The sequence below is a fragment of the Elaeis guineensis genome, chromosome 3 (assembly GCF_000442705.2).
Source record: "Elaeis guineensis isolate ETL-2024a chromosome 3, EG11, whole genome shotgun sequence".
Lineage (NCBI taxonomy): Eukaryota > Viridiplantae > Streptophyta > Magnoliopsida > Arecales > Arecaceae > Elaeis > Elaeis guineensis.
In genome coordinates, this window is record NC_025995.2 from 23,218,551 (window position 1) to 23,235,088 (window position 16,538).

Genomic DNA, 16,538 nt, shown 5'->3' on the forward strand with positions numbered 1-16,538 from the left:
GATCATTTGCACGATTGCTTGAGAGGCTGATGGATCTCTCCCTGAAATTTGGTGGACTCACGACACTCGTGGCACACCAATCTCACTTCCCAAACCCTAGGTAGAAACCCTAGGGTACACACTAGAAACCCTGCGCTCAATTTTCTTTCTTTTTTTCTTTTTCTCTCGAAGGTTTTGGACCTTCACCTTATGCACAAACTTTCCTCACACCCCAAAGTTTCTCTCCTAAAATTTCTACGCACGTCCCACCTTTCTCCTCTTTTTAAAACAACGTCGAACGTGTCTTATCTGCGTGAGAGGATAAAGATAAGTGGTTGCACATTTGAATTCAAATCAAATTTGAATTCAAATGCAAAACAACTCATCCCTATCCACTTGTGCATGAGAAGAGAAGGGGCATGAGTTGATTTGTGCATGGAGAGTTTACACGAGAAACATTTTCTCATGTAAAATATGGGGCGCACAAGATAAGACCATGGCGCATGGATTAGTTGGTTGCTCATTCAAATTCAAACTTTCTTTTGAATTTGAATGGCCAACCAACTTATTTTTATCCAGATATTTGGCGCACAAGGGTGGGCATGGGATGGCTTCTGCTGGAGAAAATTCACGAGAAGTTGCTTCTCGTGAATTTAAATATGCACAGAAGAAGTGAGGTGGCGCAGGGAGAAAAGTCAAGGTGGTTTGAACCTAATTGAGCCAACCTAATCTAAATAGGTTAAGCACAATTAGAATAAATTAAATCTAACTTAATTAGGCTTAATTAGACTCAATAAAATTCTAATCAAATCAAGAATTAACTAAACCTAACCCCTGATCAAATCAGGGACTAAACCACCTTAGCGATTAGGTCAACATTTAACCTAATCGGGTCAATCCAAACTGAATCCAATTCAATTGGACTTGATCCAAAAATAATTACTCAATCAAATTGAGTTAATTAGTGATCAAATCACTAATTAAACCTCTCATAATATTGATTCCAAATCGATGGGCAATCAGGCATCAGAGACCATCGATATGAAACCCTGATCAAAGAGTTCAAATTTTAAATTCAAAATTTAAAATTCAAAATTTTGACCCTGGTACCCAAAATGTGTGGAACTCATGATCAGAGAATCCTAATTCTCAATCATAGAGTCCCAGACACATAAGACTCATAATCAGCCATCTGATCAGAAAGGAACCACTAATGTGTGTGACCCCGCAGGTTCGAACCTAAGCCGGTAGCACAGGAACCAATTCCTGTACTAATCGAAGTGACCATCTAGCAATGGTATCCGATGACCGGATAGGTCGAATAATCACAATCGCAATATTCAGAACCTACGTGAATATGGTTACTGTATAATTCATCCCTTTTGACCCCTGTGTTTAGGACGACTCAGGGTTAAACTGTCAACCTGATGATATCATCCGAATCGTGCTCAACTCAATTAGTCCTGTGACTCCTCACTAGGACTACCCTGGCCAAAGTTTTGCTAAATTGAAATACGACTGTATACAGCTCCTAAACTGGAGTGGTCAATCCATCTTGACACACGCACCGACAAGTCAAGTACTTGACTACACCCAGCAGCCTTCCGTCATTGAATTAGAAATTCAGGTAGTCCAGTGCCTAAGTGCAGTAAGTTGCTTGCAAGTCACCGTGGCGGTCTCAGGTCGGAGGGACATTTATACCCATATCCCATCGGAGCAAATCTTGACAGCAGAAATAGCTCCGGAGTTGGTCACGTTCAGTGCAGATGTACCATTACATCTCACCTGTATGCCATACCAGTGTCTCCACACTCTTTGGTTATGAGGACAACCAACCCATATGGCACACAACGACCTATGCTCGATAAACGTTGTCGTCTTGGTAACAACGTATCATTTGGTCGCGAACATGTTTAAGGACTAAGCGACAAATCCTCCTTTGTCGAGTCTAAATAGTCCTAAGGACTTCACCACAACATAGGAGTTCATTAGAAGATGAAACATTTGTGATAAAAAAATACCAAAATAACTTTTATTTATTTATAATTCATGTACTAATACAAAAGGAGCACAACCGTCAACAGGCTGACGATTGGCTTTGGGACACTATTCCCAACATCTCTAATGGTGGTTAGGTGAGCCAACCAAAGTTGGACTTAATCATTCGTTGATTAGATACACCAAGTATGATCATGTTAATGGTTGGACCTAATCGGATCCTTACAGTGGAGGCCAAACCTACTGATTAGGTTTCTGGGGTAAAATTAAAATGACTAAAATTGTTTAGAGAAAAATTGGTTATGAACCTACCCTTAGATGTACATGGGTTGGCCAACCAAAGTTGGGCTTGTGTGCAGTCTAAGTGGATTCTAGTACCCACTAAGGAATTAGGATAATTCTTCGAATTGAAGGTAGAGGCTACCAATTCGAATAAAATAGTGGGAGAAACCTTTTGATTAAAGTCCAAATCTTTAGGTTTAATGAATCAATTACTAATTAGGTTATGGTTCTCCTTTGTGCAAATATAGCCACTTCCCTATCACTCCAATCATTAAGTTGGTGGGACCCAACTTCAGTAGCTGGTACCGAAAGTTGAAGATAGTCCTGGAGCATGAACGATCCTATATGTGATAATAGATCCTGCACCTGAGGAGCCAGCTGTCAATGCACGTGGAACAGTCAAAGACACTTACCAGAAGTGGCTCAGTGACCGAACCACGGTGCGCTGTATCATGCTGGCTGCCATGAGCGACGATGCAGTGAGTTTGATCTCTAAATCTTGTGACCTCACCTAACAGTTATTGGCATATTTCTTAGTTAAGTCAGATCCATCATTCACCAATGGATGCAGACCTTTCATTGGGACTCTTACCTAATAGTTATTGAGCCCAACCCCATCTCCATCCTGAGGCATCAGATCTAATATAGTGGTTATATCTTCCTGATGCAACCAAACCACTGTGACCAGTCGAGAACGATCAATGCCAGAAAAGGCACCTGCATCTCTGTAATGATGGAAGACCGCTAGACTTAATATTTAATTGAGGAGATTTAATTTAGGTCTCTTCTACTTAGTCACATATATCAAATATAATGACTAAACTGGTTCAGATCAGTCCATCTTATGTCTGACCTACCTAGTCGATATGGGTGAATACGAATTATTAATCAACCAAACTCAATCCATAATCTACCACATGGCCAGGTAAGTGAGATTGATGGGAGGATTTCCAACACTTGCCTTAGACACCCTTTCAGGCCAGGCAAGCATTATCTAATTAAAAACCACCAGTCAGTCGGTCGGCCTGCCAACTTACCTTAGACACCATTTAGTTTATTAGAATCGAATAGATTGATCTAGTTATTCGAGCTCGAATCATGAAGCCAAATTCGATCTTGAGATAACCAACTCACATCAAATGTGAATCGATTGATCAACTATAACTAATCTCAATTTTGAACCCCTATTGACCTAATCCCATTAATATTTGATTGGCTTTGATCAACTACTCAAAATTGAAAAAGAATTCTAGCCTGATCTAATCATGGATCCTATTGTAGTTTAGTCTCTAGACCTAATTGCTTCAACCCATACCCAAATCCATATTTTATGCAATTGAAATTTAGATCTTCAATTCATAATTTTAGATCTTTAATTTCAGATCTTAATTCATAATTAAGTGCATTATGAACATGGCTTTTAGTTTAGATTAGTTTAGATGTTAAAACACTTTTTAAATCTAAGCCAATTTTAATTATGTCTTACATAATTTTTCTATCTTCAAATTTGGATCTTTTGAATTTTGCATACAACAAACCAAGGGTTTCAAATCTAGGATTTTGCACAAAATTAAATTTTAGATCGAGGGTACAAAACTATATATCCTATATATCTTTTTCTTGATCTAAAATGAAGCATAACATATATCAAATATATGCATAGAAGATCAAGCCCTAAAACATGCATCATATGCAAAACATAATCCATCTAAAACAATGATTAAAATCTTTAAAAATTATTTTCAAAAACTTCATTCGCATCGTACTAGGATAATTTTTTCAATATAAGGGATAAATCTTATATCAGCACAAGCTTGTACCAATCCAATGCAAACTTTTAATAATTCTAATTTCAAATCTCATCATAAAATTAACATCTGATTTCATTTTAAGTTTTGAAAATACTATTCAAGAATAATCAATCTTGTGCTAGGATAATCTTCATAATATAGGGTGCAACACTCTATACTAGGACGACCTTATTTCAGTATAAGATCAATTAAAATCATCTACTTTTCAGATCTAAATCAGAAAAATCTATTTTGTGCATATCAAAAGAATCAGTGGCTCTGATACCATTATTAGAAATCTAGGTAGAAAGTATGCATAGATTTTAAAATTTTTTGAAATAGCAGAGGAAGCGATATTAGGTTAAAACCCTTTTAACCCACATGCATTTGATCATATCTAAAGACTACCCGAAGCTCTAGATCTATGACATACATAAAATATATTTAAAAATATGTAGATCACATCCATATGTACAATGAGATCAGATCTTATCACCTTTGTGCGGGTCGTAATTCACCGCAGCTGATGATCCGTTGAGTTGAAACTGGTTCCTTTAGCCGTGCACGTGCTCGGCCTCCACAGATATCCATACGAGGATTTTTTGAATTAGAGGTCGGTGATCTCCTCAGGGTGCTAGCTCCCTTGCAAGGATCCCTCTTGATGTTGATCTGAGCTTCTTCTCTTAGACAATCTAAGAGACAAAAATAGTGGAAATGGAGGAAGATGAAGCAAGAACTTTTCTCACGACCCACAAAACCCTAAACTTTCTAGGTTCCCATGCTAATAGGCTACAAGTTGCTCATGCCCAGATTTCTTCTCTCCTCTTTTTAGTCAGCCAAAATCAGATGAAAACCATCATTATTCACAGCCAAGAGAAGATGTTTTTTAATGATAGACGATACGGTTTAGATGAGAATAAGAACCAACTCGATAACAACCCTGTTTGAACTTTAATTCAAATTCAAACAAGTTTTATCCTCATCCAAAAAGAAGTTAGGCCTGGTCGACCAAGCTCTTTTGACATTCAAAAATTCATACCAAAATCAGATTGGCATGGGCATGGGGCGAGTGGGTTTGGGTCTAGGCGCTAGGTTCTAGGTTCAACCAAATTTGCTTCAACTTGGTCCAAACCGAATTAGATTTGGTGAGAGCTAAATTGATATATGAAACCTAATCTAATTAGATCACAAATTAGATGAATCAAATCCTAATCAAATCAGATTTGATTAAACCCAAGTTTCGATCAAATTAGAAACCTAATTGAGTCATCTCATAACTCAATAAGACCTAATCCAATTCAAGTCTAACTGAATCTAATTTAATTAGACTTAATCTAGTTCTCGATGCTCAATCAAATTGAGCTAATTAGTAATTAAATTACTAATTAATTTTCTACAATATTTGTATAAATTTAATCATCAATCGAATTGATGATTAAGCCCTTCAATGATTCACAATCATTGATCAATCATCTGATCCAATCAGAACCTCTATTGTGTGTAACCTTATAGGCTCTATTCTATCTGATAGTGAGATATACTATGATCTCTATTACAATATCATCAAAACTATTTTCGATGGATTGAAACAATTTTAACTCTGCCCTTTGAGGTCATCATCATCAAGATAGCTCCCGACGAGTCCCATAATCTACCAGTGACACCTAGCAGTATATAGTGACAATCTAGCAGAATAAAGGTGCAAACCTCTTGGTGTAGTTAATCTATGATTTAGTCCTTCTATCAAAAGTTCTGATTTGATGGAGGTCATGAAGAACTCATCAAACCCCATCATGAGTCATATACTAGATTGGCTTGACTTAAGTTCTCTATGAATCATTTGAAAACTCTTTTCCAATACTCACACATGCTCTGGCCAAAGACTTTTAAACTCAATCTTGCGAATTGCATAAGGCTACTCCTTATTAATCAAGGTCGATAGATCCCATCTAAAACTATCCTACTTAAACAATGAATCTGATCCTACTATAGCCAACATATACAGCAAGAATCCGAATAGTTAGAGACTAAGAGAACATACAGTCAAACTACAATAGCCTCACTGTGAATAGTTGATGTATCACAGGTCAAAGGATCACTCACACCATTGCAGTATCGAGACAATCACTAACGAGTGAGTAGACATCCAAGTAGTTTCTTGTGATGGTCATGCTCAATGTAAGTTATTCTCTAACAACCACCTGTACTCTCACCCTAGTGTCTCTACACCACAGACTCAAGACTCATCTGTCTGGAAGGGAGGTGATCTATACACCGATCTCGACAAGATCAATCACTATCCTCCATGATGATTGAAAGTATTTAAAAGTTAACCACTAATTATATGTCTCAAATTCTTAACATCTTGAGAATATACAAAATCATCTTTGTTAATTTCAAAGATAAATCATAGACATAAAAATATGATTAAAAATAAGAAATTTTTTTATTAATAATAAAATTTTACAAGTATAAATACAAGCCTGAAATTATAATGTGTCAGCCTACAATTGACTTCCTAGGGCACATATCTAACATACTAAATATTATAGCCTTACTATAAATAGTTGATGCATCGCAGGTCAAAAGATCACTCACTCCACTACAGTATCGAGACAATCACTAACGAGTGAGTAGACATTCAAGTAGTTTCTCGTGATAGTCATGCTCAATGTAAGTTATTCTCTAACAACTATCTGTACTCTCACCCTAGTATCTTTACACCACAGACTCAAGACTCATCTGTCTGGAAGAAAAATGATCCATATACCAATCTTGACAAGATCAATCACTATCCTCCATGATGATTTCATGATCGAAAGCATTTAAAAGTTAACCACTAATTATATATGTCTCAAATTCTCAACATCTTAAGAATATACAAAATCATTTTTGTTAATTTCAAAGATAAATCATAGACACAAAAATATGATTGAAAATAAGAAGTCCTTTTATTAATAATAAAATTTTACAGTATAAATACAAGCCCGAAATTACAATGTGTCAGCCTATAATTGGCTTCCTAGGGCACATATCTAACATACTAAATATTATATCTGATCTATAACAATAAATAGAGTAAAGATCTAATGATACATTTATAGAGTTTGTGATTGATACTCTTACCATTTTCTTCTTTGTTAAGCTTGCATAAAGGGCTCATAGGTATACCATGACATCTAGTAGTCTTCATCCTATATATTTTTTGATTATTTCTTTGATGTCTTACTTTGGCTGATAATGATTTTTTTCTTAGTTTGCTTAATTTGAAGTCTGAGAAAGAAGTTTAGCTTTTCATCATGCTCATCTCCAACTTTTGCTGCATCAACTTAAAAAATTCTTGATAAAGAGATTCAATAGTAGCCTCAAATATAATATTATCTATATATATTTGTACAACTAGCAAATCATCATTTTTTTAAAAAAATAATATGGTATCTACACTACCTTTAGTAAAATTATTTTTAAATAAAAATTTATTCAATCTCTCATACCATACTTGGGGTGCTTGTTTAAAGCCATACAAATATTTATACAATTTGAAAATATGATTTCATAAAGCATGATTTTCAAAATTAGGAGGCTGTTCAACATAAACTTTCATTGATATGAATCCATTCAAAAATATACTTTTAATATAATTTAAAATCTATAAAGCATGTAAATATAAATAGTAGATTAATTATTTCAAATCTAGTAATAGAAATATAAATTTCATCAAAATCAATACCTTATTTCTGATTATATCCTTTAGTTACTATTCTAGTTTTGTTTCTTACAACTACACTATTTTCATCTAATTTATTTCTAAATATCTATTTAATTTAAATTATTGGATGGTTAATAGGTCTATCAACTAAGGTTCAAATTTTATTTTTTTTAAATTGATTTAATTCATCTTGTATGGCAATCATCTAATTTGAATTATTTTCAGCCTCTTCAATAGTTTTAGATTCAATTTGAGATATAAAAGCTAAATAATTATTAACATATCTTAAGGATCATTCATTTCTTATCATTTGTATTGGATCACTAATTATTAGGTCTTTTCGATGATCATATACATACCTCCACTCCTTGGGTAGGCTCTCATCTTGAGCATTTTTATGATTTTCCTCTTCTCCTTGAGCTTCCTTATTTTCTTCTTTATCAACTTGAGCTGAGGATTCTTTAAGGGTAAGCTTTTTTATTCTTTTGTCAATAATACCTGCATCATCATCAATAATATCTTCTTTTATAAAATATAAACCATTAGTTTTATTAAATACTATATGTATAGACTCTTCAATAATAAGTATCCTCTTGTTGAAGACTCTATAAGTCTTGCTAGATGATATCTTATAAAGATACTTTCATCTAATTTGATATTAAATTTTTCTAATTTATCTTTATCATTATTTAGAATAAATTACTTACAACCAAAAATATAAAAGTAACTAATATTGAATTTTTTATCTTTCTAAAATTTATGTGGGGTTTTCTTCAAAATTAGTTAGATTAAAGTTTTATTTAAAATATAATATGCTGCATTGATAACTTCAGCCCAAAAATATTTTGAGAGATTGATTTCACATAGTATGGTTCAGACCATTTCTTCTAAAGTTCTGTTCTTCTTTTCAATAACTCCATTTGTTGAGATATTCTAGGAGTAGAAAAATTATACTCAATATCCTTTTCAATATAAAAGTTTTTAAACTACTGAATTTTAAATTTAGTTTTATTATTGCTTCTAATAGATATAATTGTTAGATTCTTTTTATTTAAAATTTTTCGATAAAACTTAGTAAATACTGAAAATACTACATCTTTTTAAGCTAAAAATAAAATCTAAATAAATCTTAAAAAATCATCTATGATATTAGACCATATCTTTTACCTCCCGGGCTTGTAGTCCTAATTGATCCAAGTAGATCTATGTAAAGCAGTTCAAGAGGTCTAGAGATTGAAACAAGATTTTTAGATTTAAAGAAACTCCTAGTTTATTTTTTAAATTAGCATACATCATAAATTTGGTTCTTTTCAAAATTAAGCTTTGGTAATCTTTTCACAAGATCTCTTTTAACTAATTTAAAAATCAAATCCATACTAATATACCCTAATATACGATGCCATAGCCAACTAGTCTTTTGATTTTGGTATTCATTGCAACTAGACATTGACTATTCTTTATAAAATGATCATCTAGATCAATCATGTGGCATTTCTATATTTATATCCAATGAGAATGATGCCATTATCATTGGGCTAGACACAATGCCTATTAAAGATTCAAAAACTATTTTAAATCTTTTATCACAAAATTGGATTATACTCAACAAATTATGCTTTAAATCATCTAGTAAAGTATATTTTCTATGTAAATGGTAGGTGTGATATAAATATTACCAATTTCTATGATGTGCCTTTATCGTTATGGTCAAAGGTTACCACCCCTTCCTTCTTAGCCTCAAGGGTGACAAATTACTTTCTATCGTTCATCATGTACCTTGAGCAGCCACTATTAAGGTACTACTTTTCTTTTTTTCTTTTGACTGTAAGACATATCTATAAGCAGAAATCAAGCAGAAGCTTTAGGTACCTAAGTCATCTTAGATCCTTTAGGATTAGTTGCAATATTTTCTTTAGGAACCCAAACCTTTTTATCTTTCAAGTGTACTAATATATCCTTCGACAGTAAGGAATCAAATGCCAGAGAATTCATTTTTAGTAGATACTATTATTAAAAAATTTGATACCAGAGTCCCAATTATTCTTCTTATTAGATTATTGTCTAAACCTAAATTTTGTACTATATCTGATTGATGTTATAAAAAGTCTTTGAAAATCTAATTCACCTCCCCTTGGGTTGTCTATCAAGACAACACAATCCAAAAGAAGCTCACTAGATTTTCCAATCTGTCCATTGGAGCCTGGAGCTAGCTTCCCTTCATTGTTGCCCTCAACCATCCGATTCAAGAAGGGTGACCCGTGGCCCTCGATCTCACTCAAGGAGAAATGAATGAGGTAATGAGTGCGAACCTGCTCCTCCTTCTCTTTCACCTTCTTCTTCTTCTCAAAACTCCTCTGCAAGCGTATTTGCTATCGCCAACCTAGAAAGGGAACTAGGTAGTGAAATGTGCTAGACCAGAAGCTCCAAGAGATGGACCACTACCTTGAAGCCCTCCACCAGTACCAGTTGGCTCCGAGAGGAGAGCCCTTGTTCGCCACTTGCCCTCCCTTCATAGAGTAGATCATGAGAGAACTGATCCTTCACCACTTCAAAGCACCATCAATGGGGGACTATGATAGCACCACTGACCCTTGCGACCACTTAGGGAGCTTCAAGACCCTCACGATACTGCAAGGAGCCATGGATGCCTTGCTATGCAAGTTCTTTCCTGTCACTCTTTAGGATGCTACTCAAATCTGGTACACTAGGCTCTAGCTGAACTTCATCCATTCCTTTGAGGAGTTCGGTCATCCATTTGCTATATAGTTCTAGAGTAATAGAAAGCCAAGAAATGGTACTACTGCCCTCTTCTCCATCTAGTAGGAGGATGGAGAGTCTCTCTGAAGCTATATGAGTTACTTCAAGGCAGCCATATTTGAAGTTCATAATCTAGACCACTCGGTCACAATGTCAACCCTTAAGAAGGGGCTGAAGATGAGTAGCTTCTACTTCTTCTCGTTGAAGAAGTTTCTCTACAACTTCGCTAACTCCTCACTTATGCCGATAAGTATATCGATGCCAAGGAAGGGATGGTGGAGAAGGAGAAGAAGAAGGTGGAGTGAAAAGGGGCTAGGGAGGATAACCTTGCTCCCTAGTCGAAGAAGCAAAAGGGCGATGGGAAGCCTCTGCATCGATTTCAAAGCCCTCGATACTTCAAGAACTTTAGGCCTTTGAACAATTCTTAGAGACAAGTCCTGTTGGAAATAGAGAATCGAGATATATTCTATTGGCCTAGGAAGACAAGCCAACGATCTTGGTATGACTCAAAGAAGTACTACCACTTCCATCGAGACTATAGGCATGATACCAGGATTATTTTCTCCTAAAAAAGGAAATCAAAGCCCTTATCTAGCAAGGTTATCTGTGGACCTATGTCGACTGCCCAAAGGATGCCAAAGCTTCAGGCCTTGAGCTCTAGCCTATGCCCAAGCCTCTGGTCTACAATAGGCCCACCATTGGAGTCATTCACACCATCATGGGAGGATCTATAGTTGGAGGCATAAGCTCATCCTTGAGGAAGGCCTATGCCCATGTGGCCCAGGTGGGGGCCCCTACACCAAAAAGACAGAGGTCAGAGGAGGTCATCTCTTCCTTCGACGCCAATGCTAAAAATGTCTAGACCCCCCCAACGATGCTGTAGCTAGTTTTATGACCATTGCAAGTTATGTTATAAAAAAAAATTTGTTGGATAATGAAAGCTCTGTAGATATCTTATTTTATGATGCTTTTATAAGATGAATATGCTCATGAATGGACTCTAAAAGACCAATCCTCCTTAGTTGGTTTCTTAGGAGATGCTGTCTCCATCAAAGGCATCATAACCCTATTTGTGACTGCAGACAACCCTCGAGGCAATCCACGCTTATACTTGACTTCCTAGTGGTGAAGATAGCCTCAGCCTACAATGCGATACTAGGGAGACCTAGCTTGAATGCTTTCCAAGCAATCATCTCCACTTACCACCTATTGGTAAGGTTCTCTACTGCCCAAGGAGTGTGTTATTTTGAGGCGATCAAGCTCTGGTTGGCACTGCTACATTGTAAGTCTCAGGGCAAGAAGCTGAAGGAGATACTGCCTATTGAAGGTTTCGATGCCCATGATAAGTGAAAGCAGCAGTGTGGGAGCTGGTTGAGTAGCTTATCTCGATCCCCCTGCATGAATCTGATCTAAGCAGAATGGTCCAGATTGGAGCATAGCAGGACGAAGCCTCCTGAACCAGGCTCCTGGACTTCTTGTGAGCTAATGCTGATGTCTTTGCATGGTCAGCCACAAAGATGCCCTGCATCAACCTGGAGCTTTTAGTGCACCATTTGTATATTGATTTGTTACATCAACCAATGTGGTAGAAGAAGTGGAGCTTTACCTTTGAGCTCCAACAATCCATCAAATAGGAGGTGGATAAGCTCCTAGTGGCAGAATTCATTTATGAGGTGGACTATCTCAAGTAGCTGGTGCATGTCATTCTTGTCTAGAAGGCAAACGACAAATGATAGATATGTATAGACTTTACTGATTTAAATAAAGCTCGCCTGAAAGATAGCTTTTTTTTTTTTGTCCAGGATAGATCAGCTCACCAATGATACCAAATGCTCAGCTTCATAGATGCCTTCTTTGGATATAATCAAATCTAGATAGCGCTTGAAGATGAGGAGAAGACCTCCTTTATCATTGATCAAGGGCTATACTATTACAAGGTTATGTCCTTTGATTTGAAGAATGCAACAGCCATCTACCAGCACCTTGTTAGCAAGATCTTCATGGATCAGTTTGGTTGCAATATGGAGGTCTATGTTGACGACATGCTGGTGAAAAGTTTTTAAGTAGAGCTGCATGTGGCGAATCTCAAGAAAATCTTCAAGATCCTAAGAAAGTATCGCATGAGGCTCAATTCGAGCAAATACATCTTTGGGGTAGTCTCAAAAAAAAATCCCTCGATTTCATAGATACCCACTATGGGATTGAGGCAAATCTAAAGAAAATCTAAGTCATCTTGAAAATATCACTACCAAGGACTCGAAAGGAAGTGCCATGCCTCATAGGATGAGTGGCTGCACTAAATAGATTTGTGGCAAGGTTAGTGGAGAAGTGCTTGCCATTCTTCAAGGCTTAGAAATAGATTAAGACTTCTAATGGAAAGTAGAGTGCCAAGCCGCCTTTGATCAGCTTCAGAAGTACCTTATCTCAACATCACTCCTAACCATGTCATCTACCAGGGAGACATTGTACTTGTACCTTCCATCTCCCCTATAGCCATAAGCCTAGTTTTCTTTCGAGAGGAAGACGGCATGCAGAAGTCCATCTATTATGCTTGTAGGGTATTGTGGGACATAGAGACCAGATGCCCTAAGATGGAAAAGATTGCCTATGCTTTAGTGATCTCTGTGAAGGCTTTGACTCTACTTCTAGGCACACTTTATCACTATACTGATTGATCAATCCCTGAGGCAAGTCTTACACAAGCTTGACACCTCACAAAGGTTGACCAAGTGAGTTATAGATCTTGGAGAATTTGATATTCACTATCAATTCCGTGAAGGAAAAATCGCCTTTTTCCTTGTAGGATCTTTCAGATTTTATCAAATCCTGGATGAAATAATTTTAAAAAAAATTATCCTACATTTATTTCAGATCTAAATCTTTAGATTTAATTTTATTATCTGATATAATTCTAAAATAAATCTAAAAGTATGAAAAAATATGAAATACCTCAAGGATAATCTGATTACCCTGTAGATGATCGCAGCAAGCCTGAGATTCTGATTTAGCCACACAATCACCTAGTCTCTACCAGATCCACTCAGGCAGGACCTGAATCGACTTCTCCTCATGAATCTCTGCTCCAAAAATTAGAACTAAATCTGATTAGGAAGATCTTCAAAAGTCTTCTTAAAGTTGGAGCAGCAGCTTGTCGAAGAACTCCTGTAGCTTTCCTGTTCAAGGCGTCACCACAACTTGATCTTGCACCAGATGGATGCCCAACTCCTTGGGCATGAAGAGGGGAGGGAGGACTTTAGATGAGATGTAGAGAAAGGAGGGGGGGCAGTAGCTTTGATGGGTTTGGCACAATCACTAGAAACCCTAGGCGCAGACAAGGTTTATATAGACCCTGCTGCGCTGCGCAGTGCCACATTATTCGACCAATCAAAAAATTTTAATAAATCTGAAAAAATTTTGATTGATGGAGTGATATCATCTGATCACATCAGATAAGAACCCAAGCCTCTCTCTAAGAGTTGGCACCAACATTGGATAAGCACAATCATGTTGGCGCCAAAGAGTCCATGTTGATCAAATCAACTTCCATCCTTATCCACTTGGGGCCCCTCTTTATCCAATTGGGCTCACATCATAATTTGATTATGGCACTTAATTTGATCCTAAATTAGTATGTGGACACTCCATAAAAATCTTTCAATGAGTTCTTGCTAAGTGGCCTTCAATTTAAGACCCATATGTCAACTTTTGATTGATGTCCTAAAATGAAATTGGCAGGTGACAGGAATTAGCAGGTGCTTGTCTTAAATTCATCTCATGAATTAAGATAAATATTTTCTGAGCTAGACAAGCTTCATTTAGATTGAGAAAAATCTTCTCAAGATTCTCTAGGTGAGTCAAATGATATTTGGCTCAATCGAGATAGAAAAGATTACACAAAGAAAAAATTAGGCTCAATCATGTGCTAGCACGATTTTCTGAAACCTAATTGGATCTAATCCAAATCAATTGGACTAGCCCAATTGATGACATATAGATCCTAACCCTTGTTAGTATGATCTAATTAGGTTCAATTTTGTATGGTAATGAGACATGTCGTGATCTCATCATCGACATCATCGAAACTCCTTTCGATGGACTAGAACTCTTCTGATTCATACAATTAGAATGATCGATCATCAAGATCATTCTAATTGCTCTCAAAATCTATCAATGACACCTAACAGTATATGGTGGCAACCCATCAGAATTGAAGACGAACCTCTTGGTGCAGCTACCTGTGTGATTGAGTTCCTCTATCATGAGTCCTGACTGAATTAGGGTTAAGGTGAACTCGTCAAACCTAACATTAGTCATATGAATCGATCGATCGATCCGAGTCCAATGTGAAATCCTAATAAATTTTTTTTTTCATTATTTCACTCTGCCATGGCCATAGGCTTAAGGACTCGATCTTTCGATCATTATAGGATTACTCTCAATTACCGAGGTTGATAGATCTCATCTTGGTGTGATCTGATTCCTACAATGAATATGCTATAGTCAACATACACCTCAGGATTCTGAATGGTTAAGAGACCGAGTTATGGTGTAGTCAAACTATAATACACTTAAGGTGAACTATCGATGCACTTCAGGTCAAAGAACTAGACACACAGCTGTAGCATCGAGCTAGTCATTGACGAGAAGGTAGACTTTCTTATGACTGCTCGATACTCTCATTCTCAATAAATACCTGTACTCTCGCTCCGATGTCTCCACACCGTAGACTCAAGATTCATTTATCCTAAGAAAGCGATCGTACACCAACCTTCTGGATCGATCACCATCCTCGTGATGATCCTATAGTCAGGAGCTGTTTATGAGTTAGTTATGTAAATTCATGCCTTAAATTTTTAACTCTTGAAAATATGAATTGACATTCCTACTAACTCAAAGGATGTATCACAGACACAATGTACACAATGTGATAGAAGAATAATCCATTTATTGATTTATAGTCAAAATTATAAATTTATCCTTAAATTTGTACAGAAATGTGTCAGCCAATCTGGTATCTAGGGCACACATCTAACACCCCGACCATCCATTAAGGTTCAAGCATTGGTAGATTTTCTTATGGAGTGTACACTCTTGAAGGAGATCGAGGCTGCACCAGAATCTTCTGACTTTACACCAATGAGCCATTGGACACTACATGTTGATGAATTGTCTAACATTGGAGGTGCCTGAGCTAAGCTGATCCTCACCAATTTTGATGGCATTATGATAGAGCATGCCCTCTGTTTTAATTTCAAGACTTCAAATAATGAAGCAGAGTATGAAGTACTTTTGACTGGACTGAGGCTCACTTGAGATCTCAGAGCTCAACACCTACAAATCTTTAGTGACTCCTAACTGGTGGTTGGCCAAGTTCGAGGGGAATACAAGGCAAAGGCATCTTCCATATATCTATAGAAGATACAAGAAATAACCCTTTCTTTCAATAAGTTTGAGATTTTGCAGATACCTAGATCAGAGAATGTCCGAACGGATTTGTCGTCGAAGTTGGCAATCTCAGAAAATCCTAATATTCAGAGGCCAGCCTACATAGACCATGAACCAAGATGGATGGACCCACAAGCTAGGTACCTATAGGAAGGGTTGCTACTAGAGCTGTCAATGGACCGGATCTAGACCCGAGACCTATGGGTATTTACCTGATGGATCTTGGTCTGGTATTAGTATTAGACCCATTTACTCAGATCCAGATCCGAATCCGATAAACCATCATGTAAACGGATAGGGTCTGGATATTTAATACCCGATCGATAAACTCGAGATCCAAATAATATATATATATACTATAATTGTATGTTGTTATTATAATTATATATTATTATATTTTTGGATGCTTTAATTGGAGTTTTACTTGTTGAATTTGAACAATTTTTATACTTTTATTTGTATGATCATATGATTGTATAACTTTTAAGTATTTTCTTAGGTTATTGTATAATTTTTAGGTTTTTTTTTGAGACTTTAAATATGAGTTTTGGATCCTGAAATCAAGTTCGGATACCCGA